At 41.3% G+C, this 12,082-nt stretch overlaps 1 protein-coding gene across 3 annotated transcripts in view; it reads left to right on the forward strand.

Moving 5' to 3' along the window:
* The window catches only part of osbpl6 (oxysterol binding protein-like 6), a 367,626-nt gene that overhangs the window by 109,618 nt on the left and 245,926 nt on the right, over positions 1 to 12,082 (forward strand). The gene's annotated exons all lie outside the window — the stretch shown is intronic.

The following is a 12,082-nucleotide window of genomic DNA, read 5'->3' on the forward strand; positions in this document are numbered from 1 at the left end:
ATACCAAGAGATTTTGGACAATTCCATGCTCCCAACTTTGTGGGAACAGTTTGGAGATGGCCCCTTCCTGTTCCAACATGACTGCGCACCAGTGCACAAAGCAAGGTCCATAAAGACATGGATGAGCGAGTTTGGTGTGGAAGAACTTGACTGGCCTGCACAGAGTCCTGACCTCAACCCGATAGAGCACCTTTGGGATGAATTAGAGCGAAGACTGCGAGCCAGGCCTTCTTGTCCAAAATCAGTGTCTGACCTCACAAATGCGCTTCTGGAAGAATGGTCAAAAATTCCCATAAACACACTCCTAAACCTTGTGGAAAGCCTTCCCAGAAGAGTTGAAGCTGTTATAGCTGCAAAGGGTGGGCCGACCTCATATTAAACCCTATGGATTAAGAATGGGATGTCATTTAAGTTCATATGCGTCTAAAGGCAGATGAGCGAATACTTTTGGCAATATAGTGTATGTGATTTGTTACTTCATTGCTAGGGTAACCCCATCTGGTTGCTTGGCAGTTACCAAGGTGATACTCAAAAGGCTCCTTGCTACTCTGAGTCCAATGAATGAAACCAGAAGTCTCTATGACATTCTGATCCTGAGATTCCATCTAAGCATTTTGAATGGAAATCAATGGGGTTTATTTACTAGGGTTCTCTAAATGGTTGCTAGGGCGTGGCTAAGTAGTTTCCATGATGATACTTGAAGCATGATTGCTCACCCAAGTAAAACAAGCCAACTGACATTTCTCTAGGACATTCTGATCCAAAGATATCACTCTCAGCCATTTTGAATGGAAGTCAATGGGGTTTGCTTGCTAGGTTGCTCTAAATGGTTGCTAGGGCGTGGCTAAGTAGTTTCTGTGATGATACTTGAAGTCTAATTGCTCACCCAAGTAAAACAAGCAAACTGTCATTTCTCTAGGACATTCTGATCCAAAGATATCACTCTCAGCCAGTTTGAATGGAAGTCCATGGGGTGTGGCTGCTAGGATGCTCTAAATGGTTGCTAGGGCATGGCTAAGTACTTTCCATGATGATACCTGAAGTCTGATTGATTACCCAAGTATAAGAAGCCAACTGTCATTTCTCTAGGACATTCTGATCCAAAGATATCACTCTCAGCCTTTTTGAATGGAAGTCAATGGGGTTTGTTTTCTAGGGTGCTCTAAATGGTTGCTAGGGTGTGGCTAAGTAGTTTCTATGATGATACCTGAAGTCTGATTGCTCACCCAAGTAAAATATGCCAACTGTCATTTCTCTAGGACATTCTGATCCAGAGAAATCACTCTCAGCCATTTTGAATGGAAGTCAATGGGGTTTGCTTGCTAGGGTGCTCTAAATGGTTGCTAGGGCGTGGTTAAGTAGTTTTTCAAGTTGATACCTGAAGTCTGATTGCTCTCCCAAGTAAAACAAGCCAACTGACTTTTCTCTAGGACATTCTGATCCAAAGAAATTACTCTCAGCCAGATGAATGGAAGTCAATGAGGTTTGGTTGCTAGGGTGCTCTAAATGGTTGCTAGGGCATGGATAGCCAGTGACCATCCTGCCATGTTTGGAAGCTCTACGACTTATGGTCTCTGACACCCAGACAGTTTTAGGGCATAAAAAAAAAAATAATAATAAGAAAATAATAATAAGAAAATCGGAACAAATATAATAGGGTTCTTGTACCTTTGGTGCTTGGACCCCTAATAATAAAATGAAAATCAGAACAAATACAACTTTGTGCTTGGACCCCTAAAAATATAGCTGCAAGCAGCGATTAACGGGATTCAAGCCTTTAAGGTCCTTTAAGTTCAGATGCAAAAGATATTAAGTATTAATTAGATAGCCTGAAAACAACTAAAACAATGTTAAAGTGCCTTTATTATTTTGAGAAACATCAAGTGAGGTATCACACAGATATGGTATTTTTTACATTCCTGACTGTTATAGCGTCACCAAGAGGCAAAGGTATGCAATTTCTTTCATGTGTCTTCTGAATGACCCCATACATAATTGTCTCATATTTTGTGAAAATATCTCACTCCATTCAAGAGTTATAACTGTTTAAGTAAAAGTGGCAATGCCCACAGCTTACATTTTGGTGTAGCTTTGCAACATTGATAATTATTAATAAAGGGACTCCAGAGAATCTTTCTGCACTGGATTGGTTCCGATCGGGTGAACGGGCTAGGACTAGATCAAATAGCTGCTAAAAGATGATTTTGTTGATGGCGGCTATATTTTTCTAGGTATGTGACTGTCCTTATAGACCTTGATGGGACCTTAGACACAGACACTGCATGCAAAATTTCAAGTCGATCGGCCCAGCTGTTCCAAAGTTAGATCAATTTTTTTCCTCCCCTTTTTCTCCCCAATTTGGAATGCCCAATTCCCAATGCACTCATAGTCCTCGTGATGGCGTAGTGACTCGCCTCAATCCGGGTGGCGGAGGATGAATCTCAGTTGCCTCCGCATCTGAAATGTCAACCAGCGCATCTTATCATGTGGCTTGTTGAGCGCGTTACCACATAGACATAGCGCGTGTGGAGGCTTCACGCCATCCACCACGGCATCCACGCGCAACTTACCACGTACCCCACCGAGAGCACAATTGTTTTTGTATATCCTTAGAATGACTCAATACATATGTGTCCCAAATTTGGTGACAATATCTTTTTTCTGTTCAAGGGTTATAACCATTTTTGTAAAAGTGGCCATGCCCATTACGGACGTTTTGGTGTACCATTTGACGATAAATCTAAATTTCAAAATGTCTTTGATAAATTTTAATTTTGGGACTTCAGATAATCTATCTGCACTGGTTTGGTTCCGATCAGGTGAACGGACTAGTTCAAAAAATAAATATTTTCAAATAATCTCAAGTATTTATTGAACGTTTTGTTTAACACCAGTGGTCCTTCAGGAAAACTTGTTCAGAATGAGGAGATCTACAATATGGTATGAATAACATGTTTCTTTGTGAAACACAGCGGTATATACAATGATTTCCATGCACGTAAAATGCGATAGCGCCTCCTGGTGGCCAATTTTATTCCATTTTTTTCAAACCTCTTGGGCCAAGAGACAATTAGGCCTACCAAGTTTAGTTCCGATTGGCATATTTAACCCTATATAAAAGCTGCTGAAAGCTGATTGGTCGATGGCAGCCATGTTTTTAAAGATATGTGACTGTCCTCATAGACCTTGATGGCACCTTGTACAAAGACACTGCATGCAAAATTTCAGGTCTATCAGACCAACGGTTGCATAGTTATTGCCATTTTTAATTTTTTAATTATTATAGGGCCCCCAAGAGGCAGAGGTGTGCAATAATTTTTGTGTGTCCTCAGAATGCATAACTTCTTACATAATCTTACATAAATGTACCAAATTTGGTGATAATATCTCATTCCATCCAGGAGTTATAACCATTTAAGTAAAAGTGGCCCGCCCACTACGTACATTTTGGCTTACTGTTTAACGATGGATCAAAATTAAAAAAATCCTTTAACAACTTTTCATATTGGGACTCTGCTGAATCTTTCTGTCCAATCCAAAATAGCAGGAAAACGAAGGGGCGGAGCAAGGAATCACTGAAATTTTCTTTGTCACTAACCCTTACGGCCCAAGAGTTTTTATTTATGTTATTTTTTAATTTTTTTTATCACTGTAGTGTCAAAGTGAGGTTGACCTTTGCCCAAAGTTTCAAGTCTCCAGGCCTTACGGTTTGGTCTGCACAATCAGTTTTAGGGCAGAATAATAATAATAATAATAATCCTTACAAAAAGAATAGGGTTTCTAGCCTTTCGGGCTAGAATTAGGGCTTGAACCCCTAATAATAAAAATCCTTACAAAAACAATAGGGTTTTTAGCCCTTCGGGCTTGAACCCCTAATAATAATAAAAATCCTTACAAAAACAATAGGGTTTCTAGCCCTTTGGGCTTGAGCCCCTAATAAAAAGAACACTAACAAACACAATAGGTGCCTACCAGCCGCGGGCCGTGCATTTTAAGTCTAGGCCTTCAGTGCGATTCATGCCATTAAAAAAACACGGTTTCACAATGAATAAGACGCTATGCCTATCATACATTACATGGCAGTAAACTAATAATACCAACTGACATTTTAAAAACACGTCCACGCACGAAAGCCAGAACTTGAAACAACACTTAATGCTCAAGCAAGCCTAATTTTAACTGCAGCATGACTGTTTTGTGAAATGAACGTCACAAATCATAATTTTTCATATTAATCTATCAAGGAGGTCTATAATACCTGGAAAAATACTGTATATCTAATAATATTTGCGATTTAAATGTTGCTTGCAATAAATTTATTTTTGTCAGGGTACACGGTTATGCTGCTTTCCATTCAAGTTGGATGTGGGATATTCCTGCTTGATATCTCCGACCATAAATGCATTCCATTCCCAGATATTCGGAAGATGATGTTTAAGGAAACAAAACTGCAGTGCTCCCATTAGCTTAGCAGGGGTTTGACTCTCATTAGAGATGTCTCCTACCAACCCAACTGATAAACAATGCTGCAGTGCTAGCATTTGTGCTACAGGTGTATGATTATCAAAAGAGATTATAATGTTTTATACACCTGTTTCTGCAGGCGTTTGTTAAACAAGATTTAATATAATGTAATGTGGAAACAAAGTCATTTATCGATATTACTTAATAAAGTGAATGTTTATCACTTACTTTGTATATCTGCCTGAGTGTCGACATGTTGGTGTGACATCATGCCCCTGCATCTTTGCGAAATTGGAGTTGAGAATTTCTGCACGAGCCTACAAGTTGTAATTCTGACTTCAAGATGCATTCCATTGCACTTTTCCTAGTAGGAAGTTGTAAAATCCGACTTTCCGAGTTGAATGGAACGCAGCACTACTTTTCACAACTTGATCTGACACTGAATGCTCAAGCAGCCTAATTTACACTTAGAAAACTCCTGATGTTGCTATAACAATGCAAAAAGCACTTACAAATTTACTTGAAGTGAAAATCAGTCCTCTTTTGCTGTTTAATAAATTAAGCAATCACAGAACATGCAGAACATCTTGTGTTTTGAAATCCATAAGGATCTCTTTCTCAATGGCGATAGTGATGACGAAAGTGATGACGATTTCGTGCTCTTCGCTTTCGAATTATGTACATCACTTAAAGCGTGATTGTGTCACTCCAGGCCAGCTAGAAGGCCTTGACCAGGACATATCCTAAAGATCACTCCCACCAAGAACAAATAAATCAATCTGATTGGCTGATGAATCTGACAATCTGACTTTAGTTGTCCATTAATTTGCACTGTTGAGGTATTCTGTGGAAATTCTGAAGGCCTGAGGGGGTGGAGCTCAAACTCACATGCTGCTTCTGCTAACGAGCTTGGCTTCGGGCATGCGATTTGTGAAACAGCTGTCACACTTCACTTGTAAGCATCAAGGAATAAATTCTGACTGGATAAACTTTTCGTTTTTCTCTATTTGTTTGTAAATTAATTAAGAGTGGAAAGCAATTAAAAATACATAGGCAAAAAGGTGACTGAGAATGAAATGATGAAAAATATTTATTTATTTGGCATGTTAGGCCAGCAGAGAAGGCTTTGCTGGCCCAGAGAATTCACCACTGGTGCCTATGTACCTTTGGTGCTTGGCCCCTAAAAATAGACTATGGACTATGGACTATGGAACTAACTATGGAACCGTTGGTCTGAACAACTTGAAATTCTGCATGCTGTGTCTTTGTCCAAGGTGCCATAAAGGTCAGCATATCTTGAAAAACACGGCCACCATCGACCAATCAACTTTCAGCAGCTATTAAGCAAGGTTATCAAAAGCCAATTGGAACGAAATGTGATGGGTCTATTTTTCTCTTGGCCCAAGAGGTCTGTGCAAAATTTTAAAAAATAATGGGTGCCGGAGGTGCTAAATTGCTGTATATTCTGTGGTGTTTCACATAGACACAGGTTATTCATATCATATTATAGATCCCCTCATTCTGAACAACTTTGCCTCAAGAACCATTGGTGTCAATGAAATTGTTCATTATTTAAAAAACTACTTTTTCTAACAAGTCCTAAGAGTTTTACTTGACATCAACAAAATCTAAACAGAACGAATCTCTGGACAGTCTAGATCAATAATTATCAACAAATGTATCAAAAAACTTTTTATTTGGTATGGCTGAAACAGCGTAATAAAAAATGTGTGTAGCCTAGTTTACCCACAAGCCTATAATTGATAAATGATAATCTACAAATTTTCATAAAATTTAGTACACACATGCAACAAGTGATTCTGAAGAAGCGTGCAAAATTTGGTGGAGATCGGACAATAGGTGGCACAATAACAGTCAGGAATGTTGAAAAGCCCATATCTCTCTGATACCTAACCTGATATTTCTGAAATTATGGCACTTTATCATTATTTAGGTGCTAACAGACTGTCTTATTAATACTTAATATCTATAAACACATGCACTTAAAGGCCCTAAAGTGCTTGAACCTAGTAAATTGCTGCTTGCAGCTATATTTATTACTATTATGAGGATTAGATTTGTTTTTATGTTATTGTTATATTGTTTTATGTATATTTCTGTTGTATTTACTTCACCTTCATTTGGAGCTTTTAATTTGACAGGAAACTGAAAGTTCACTCCAGTGTCTGTGTATTTGACAGTTTACCATGTTCCTTATTTCAAATCTGGTCAAACGCTGTAATTTGATACTGTGTTAATGTATTGTTTTTAGATTTGTAGTCGTTACAAATTAGGGATGCAACGATCCGATACCTGGATCGGTATCCGCTCTGATACTGATGTTTTTAACCTAGATTGGGTATCGGTCCAGCGAGTAATGACGTGCTATGTAAAAAAATGTAGTAGCCAAATAAAAAGGGCATTATATCATTTCAATATTCATGATATTGGTTAATTTTATAATTTTGTGAATATTAGATATATCGCCCAGCCATAATTGCATCCAATTTTTAGACTGCATTAACCATATTGCACTGCGTTATGCTTGTAGACTGTAACGAATGAGGCTGGTATCTTTTCAGCCGACCGCCAGAGGGAGCCCTCTCCCGAATACTGACACTGAACCATTTCTTCTATGGTGACTTCCTGTTTGTATCATATAAATAGTATATGAATAGAAGTATTGCCAGTTTTACTGCCTTACCAAGCGTTATTCTCATTGTCTGTTTGGCATGGTGTGGTGGTGGTGGCAGCATAGTGGACTAAAGCACATAACTGGTAATCAGAAGGTTGCTGGTTCAATCCCCACAGACATCACCATTGTGTCCTTGAGCAAGGCACTTAACTCCAGGTTGCTTCAGGGGGATTATCCCTGTAATAAGTGCACTGTAAGTCGCTTTGGATAAAAGTGTCTGCCAAATGCATAAATGTAAATGTAAAATGTTTCATTGCCTACTTGTTATGACCATTGTGCCTGCTTTACTGGATTACCAATTTTGGATTACTGTTTTGCTCTGTTTGCCTGGTTGGACTGATTACCTGTTAACAACTACTTTGCCTGCTTCACAACTACATCTCTGCCTTGTGTTTTGGATTTGTATGCTGATTGAAAATAAACTTCCTGCATTTAGATTCTACCTTCGCCTCCATGTCGAGTCCCTCACAGAATATTTCTCCACCAATGAATCCAGTGGAAGTTTCTCAGCTCCAGGTTGCATTTGCTCACCAGAGTGAACTGCTCAAAAGTTTCCAAGAACAGTTGGACCACCTAAGAGCTGCACATGAGAGCCTCACCCACTATATCCGCTCTCTTCCATCTCCAGAAGCTACACCGGTAAGTTTCGCTCTTCCTGATAAATTTGATGGCTCGCCAGAGAAATGTAAGGGATTTTTACGTCAATGTAAAGTCTGTTTCTACAATCAACAAGAGTCTTTCAGTCAGGAGTCCAAGAAATGTGCATTTATGATGACGTTACTTACCGGTAAAGTGCTAGACTGGGCCTCAGCTGTTTGGGAGTGTGATAATCATCTTCAAACGTCATTTGATTATTTCGCTTACCAGATCCATAAAGTGTTTGAATACCCAGAAGAAAGTAAAGATGTCTCTGTTCAGCTGCTTCATGTACACCAGGGTTCACATTCTGCAGCTAACTTTGCCATACACTTCAGGACATTAGCAGCCCAAAGTGGATGGAATGAAATTGCATTCAAGACTGTGTTCAGAGAGGGACTGAATTACAATCTGCAGGCTGAACTCGCATGTAAGGGTGAGGATTCAACTCTCACTGAATTAATTTCATTGGCAGTAAGGATTGATAATTTACTGCGCAATTCACCACGCTCAAAGATTAGCTCCAAGTCATGGCCATCAGTCCATAGTCAAGTCCAGGCATGCCCCGAAGCTCATGAACTGATGCAGATCACCTATACCAGAGTATCTGATGAAGATCGTGATCATCGTTATAGGGAGCGACTGTGTTATTACTGTGGTGAAGGGAATCATCAAAATTCCACATGCCCTCACAAAGGCAAGAAATTGTTCCACACAGAGATCATATCTTTCTATATCATCGACTCACCCAAGTATCTTCTCATCCTGGGTCACCCATGGCTGGCTATCCATGATCCCATCATCTCCTGGAACCAGGGTGAGTTAAAACAATGGTCAGATTATTGTCAGTCAAACTGTCTTCATGTCACCGTCACCATGCCATGTTTAACTACTAGCATTGAAAGTCCTGAGAACCAAGCTCAAATCCAGGTCCCCAGGGAGTATTCTGAATTCGCAGAGGTATTCAGCAAAATCAAGGGAACCCAACTACCCCCATCCATGGGATTGTGCTGTTGAGTTACTTCCCAACATGGCACCCCTTAGGAGCAAAGCATATCCATTGTCAAGACCTGAAACCATGGCCATAGAGACTTACGTCAAGGAGGCTTTAGCTTCAGAGTTCATTCATCTTTCCACATTTCCACATTTATCACCACTAGGGGGCACTATGAATACCAGGTGATGCCTTATGGCCTGGCCAACACACCAGCTGTGTTTCAGTCATTCATCAACGAGATCTTCAGAGACCTCTTCAACAGATGTGTCATCGCCTACATTAACCACATCCTCATATACTTCCAAGATAAAGCACAACATATCAAAGACATTAAAATGGTCCTCTCCCGCCTTCTGAAGCACCAACTCTATGTGAAAGCAGAAAAGTGAGTTCCATGCTTCCCATACAACATTCTTGGGGTATATCATCAGTCATAGAAGTGTTGAGATGGATGACTCCAAGATCAAGGCAGTCACAGAGTGGCCAAGACCCAACACTGTTAAGGAGCTACAACATTTCCTGGGTTTTGTGAACTCCTACAGGAGATTTATCCGCAACTACAGTCTCATCTCTGCCCCTTTAACGTCATTGCTCAAAGGAAAACCATCCAAGCTACCATGGAGTGACTCTGCTCAAAAAGCCTTTGACACCCTCAAGACAAGTTTCAAAACCGCCCCCATTCTCAAGCACCCAGATCCTAACCAACCATTCATTGTGGAAGTCTCAGACTGCGGCATAGGGGCAGTTCTCTCTCAATGCTATGGTAATCCTGGAAAACTTTATCCTTGTGCTTTCTTTTCCTGTAAACTGAACTCGGCTGAAAGGAACTATGATGTTGGAAATAAAGAGCTACTCTCCATGAAGACTGCGTTAGAAGAGTGGCGCCACTGGCTTGAAGGTTCTGTCCATCCATTCCAAGTAATCACCGACCATAAAAACCCAGAATACATCAAGGGAGCAAAACGTCTCAATCCATGACAAGCCCAATGGTCACTCTTCTTCACAAAGTTCCAATTCACAGTCACCTAATGCCCTGGCAGCAAGAACTGCAAAGCTGATGCTCTTTCCCATCGTCACGATCCCCCTCAAAACGAATCCATATTACCACCTTCTGTTGTCATCGCACCCATAAGCTGGGACATCATGGAAGAAATCCAAAGAGCCCAACAAACAGACCCTGCACCACCTGAATGCCCTCCTACAAAACAGTACATACCACGCACTCTACGCCAAAGAACAATCCAATGGATTCATACCTCCCTCAGCACTGGACACCCTGGCATCCAGAGGACCATAAGCTTGGTACGTAACTCATTTTGGTGGCCCTCAATCATTAATGACGTCACTGCTTATGTTAAGGCATGTCAAGTGTGTGCACAGTCTAAAACCCCTAGAGAATTGCCAGCTGGCCTGCTACAGTCACTGCCTATCCCTCAGAGACCCTGGTCCCACCTGTCCATCAAATTCATCACCAATCTGCCAAACTCCAATGGGTATACCACCATCTAAGTCACACAGACTAATCCCACTGAATGGTCTACCACTGCCATGGATACGACTAACGCTCTTTTCCACCAAGTTTTCAGGATCTATGGTCTACCAGAAGCCATAGTGTCAGACCGGGGACCACAGTTCACTTCTAGAGTATGGCAGGCTTTCTGTAAACAGCTAGACATCAACATCAGTCTCACATCTGGTTATCATCCTCAGGCTAACGGACAGGTGGAGAAGCTAAACCAGGAAATCGGCAGGTATCTCAGGTCTTACCGCAGTCGAGAAGAACAGAGTGTGGAGCGACTTCCTCCCGTGGGCTGAATACACCCAGAACTCCCTCACACACTCATCTACTGGACTCACTCCCTTCCAATGTGTGCTGGGCTACCAACCTCCTATGTTCCCTTGGTCGGGTGAACCCTCTACGGTGCCAGCGGTGGATGACTGGATCAGGTGGAGCGAGCAAGTGTGGGACAGTGTGCACATCAGATTGCAGCAGGCCATCCGGGCCCAACAGATACAAGCTGATCGACAGAGGCATCCCCACCCTGACTATCAACCTGACCAGAGAGTCTGGCTATCTACACGGGACCTCAAGTTGTGGCTACCCTGCAAGAAGCTCAGCCCCAGGTATGTTGGTCCATTCAGAATTGTCAGACAAATCAATCCTGTAACTGACCGACTGGAGCTACCTTCTAACTACCGCATCTCTCCTTCCTTTCACGTGTCATTGTTGAAACCTGTCCACCCAACATCTGGCCCCAGAACCACAGATCCTGAGCCGACTCCTCCATTGGATCAATGGATCACCTGCTTAAGTGGTCAGAGATCATAGACTCATGTCGTCGAGGGGGCCAAATGCCGTACCTGGTGAACTGGGAAGGCTATGGACCAGAGGAGAGATCATGGGTAGCTGCCAAGGACATACTGGATCCATCCCTGATCCAAGACTTCCACCAAGTGCACCTAAATCGTCCTGCACCACGACCAAGGGGACGACCGAGAAGAACATCGGGAGTTATTCGTGGGGGGGGGGGTTCTGTAACGTATAAGGCAAGTATCCCTTCAGCCGACTACCAGAGGGAGCCCTCTCCTGAATACTGACACTGAACCATTTCTTCTAAGGTGACTTCCTGTTTGTATCATATAAATAGCCATACCTTACCATTGTGACCTTGCGAATTATTACCAGTTTTACTGCCTTACCAAGCGTTATTCACATTGTCTGTTTCATTGCCTACTTGTTATGACCATTGTGCCTGCTTTACTGGATTACTGATTTTGGATTACTGTTTTGCTCTGTTTGCCTGGTTTGACTGATTACCTGTTAACAACTACTTTGCCTGCTTCACGACTATGTCTCTGCCTTGTGTTTTGGATTTGTATGCTGATTGTAAATAAACTTCCTGCATTTAGATTCTACCTTCGCCTCCATGTTGAGTCCCTCACACAGACAAATATTGCTTACATTTGTAGACTACAGCAGTGTAGTCTGATTCATAAACAAATTACTTTTTAATGAATCTGTTAAAAAGACAAAAACTGTGTATAGATACTAGGACTTTTTTTTCAGGAGGACGTCTTAAAAAGTAGTAAAATAATCATTAATGCAATCAGCAAGTAGCATATTCGTTATGTTGAATTAAGGACTGTCAAACAGCTGACAGACTGTTGCTTAGTGACACAGAAAAGGGCGGAAAACAATGAGTCATTCTCAATGTTGACTGGATGACGTCTCTGATCAATAACAATCCAATTTTCAACCTCTAGTATCATTCAAAATCCGTACAGTTTAT

Source organism: Myxocyprinus asiaticus, chromosome 11, assembly GCF_019703515.2.
Source record: "Myxocyprinus asiaticus isolate MX2 ecotype Aquarium Trade chromosome 11, UBuf_Myxa_2, whole genome shotgun sequence".
Classification (NCBI taxonomy): Eukaryota; Metazoa; Chordata; class Actinopteri; order Cypriniformes; family Catostomidae; genus Myxocyprinus; species Myxocyprinus asiaticus.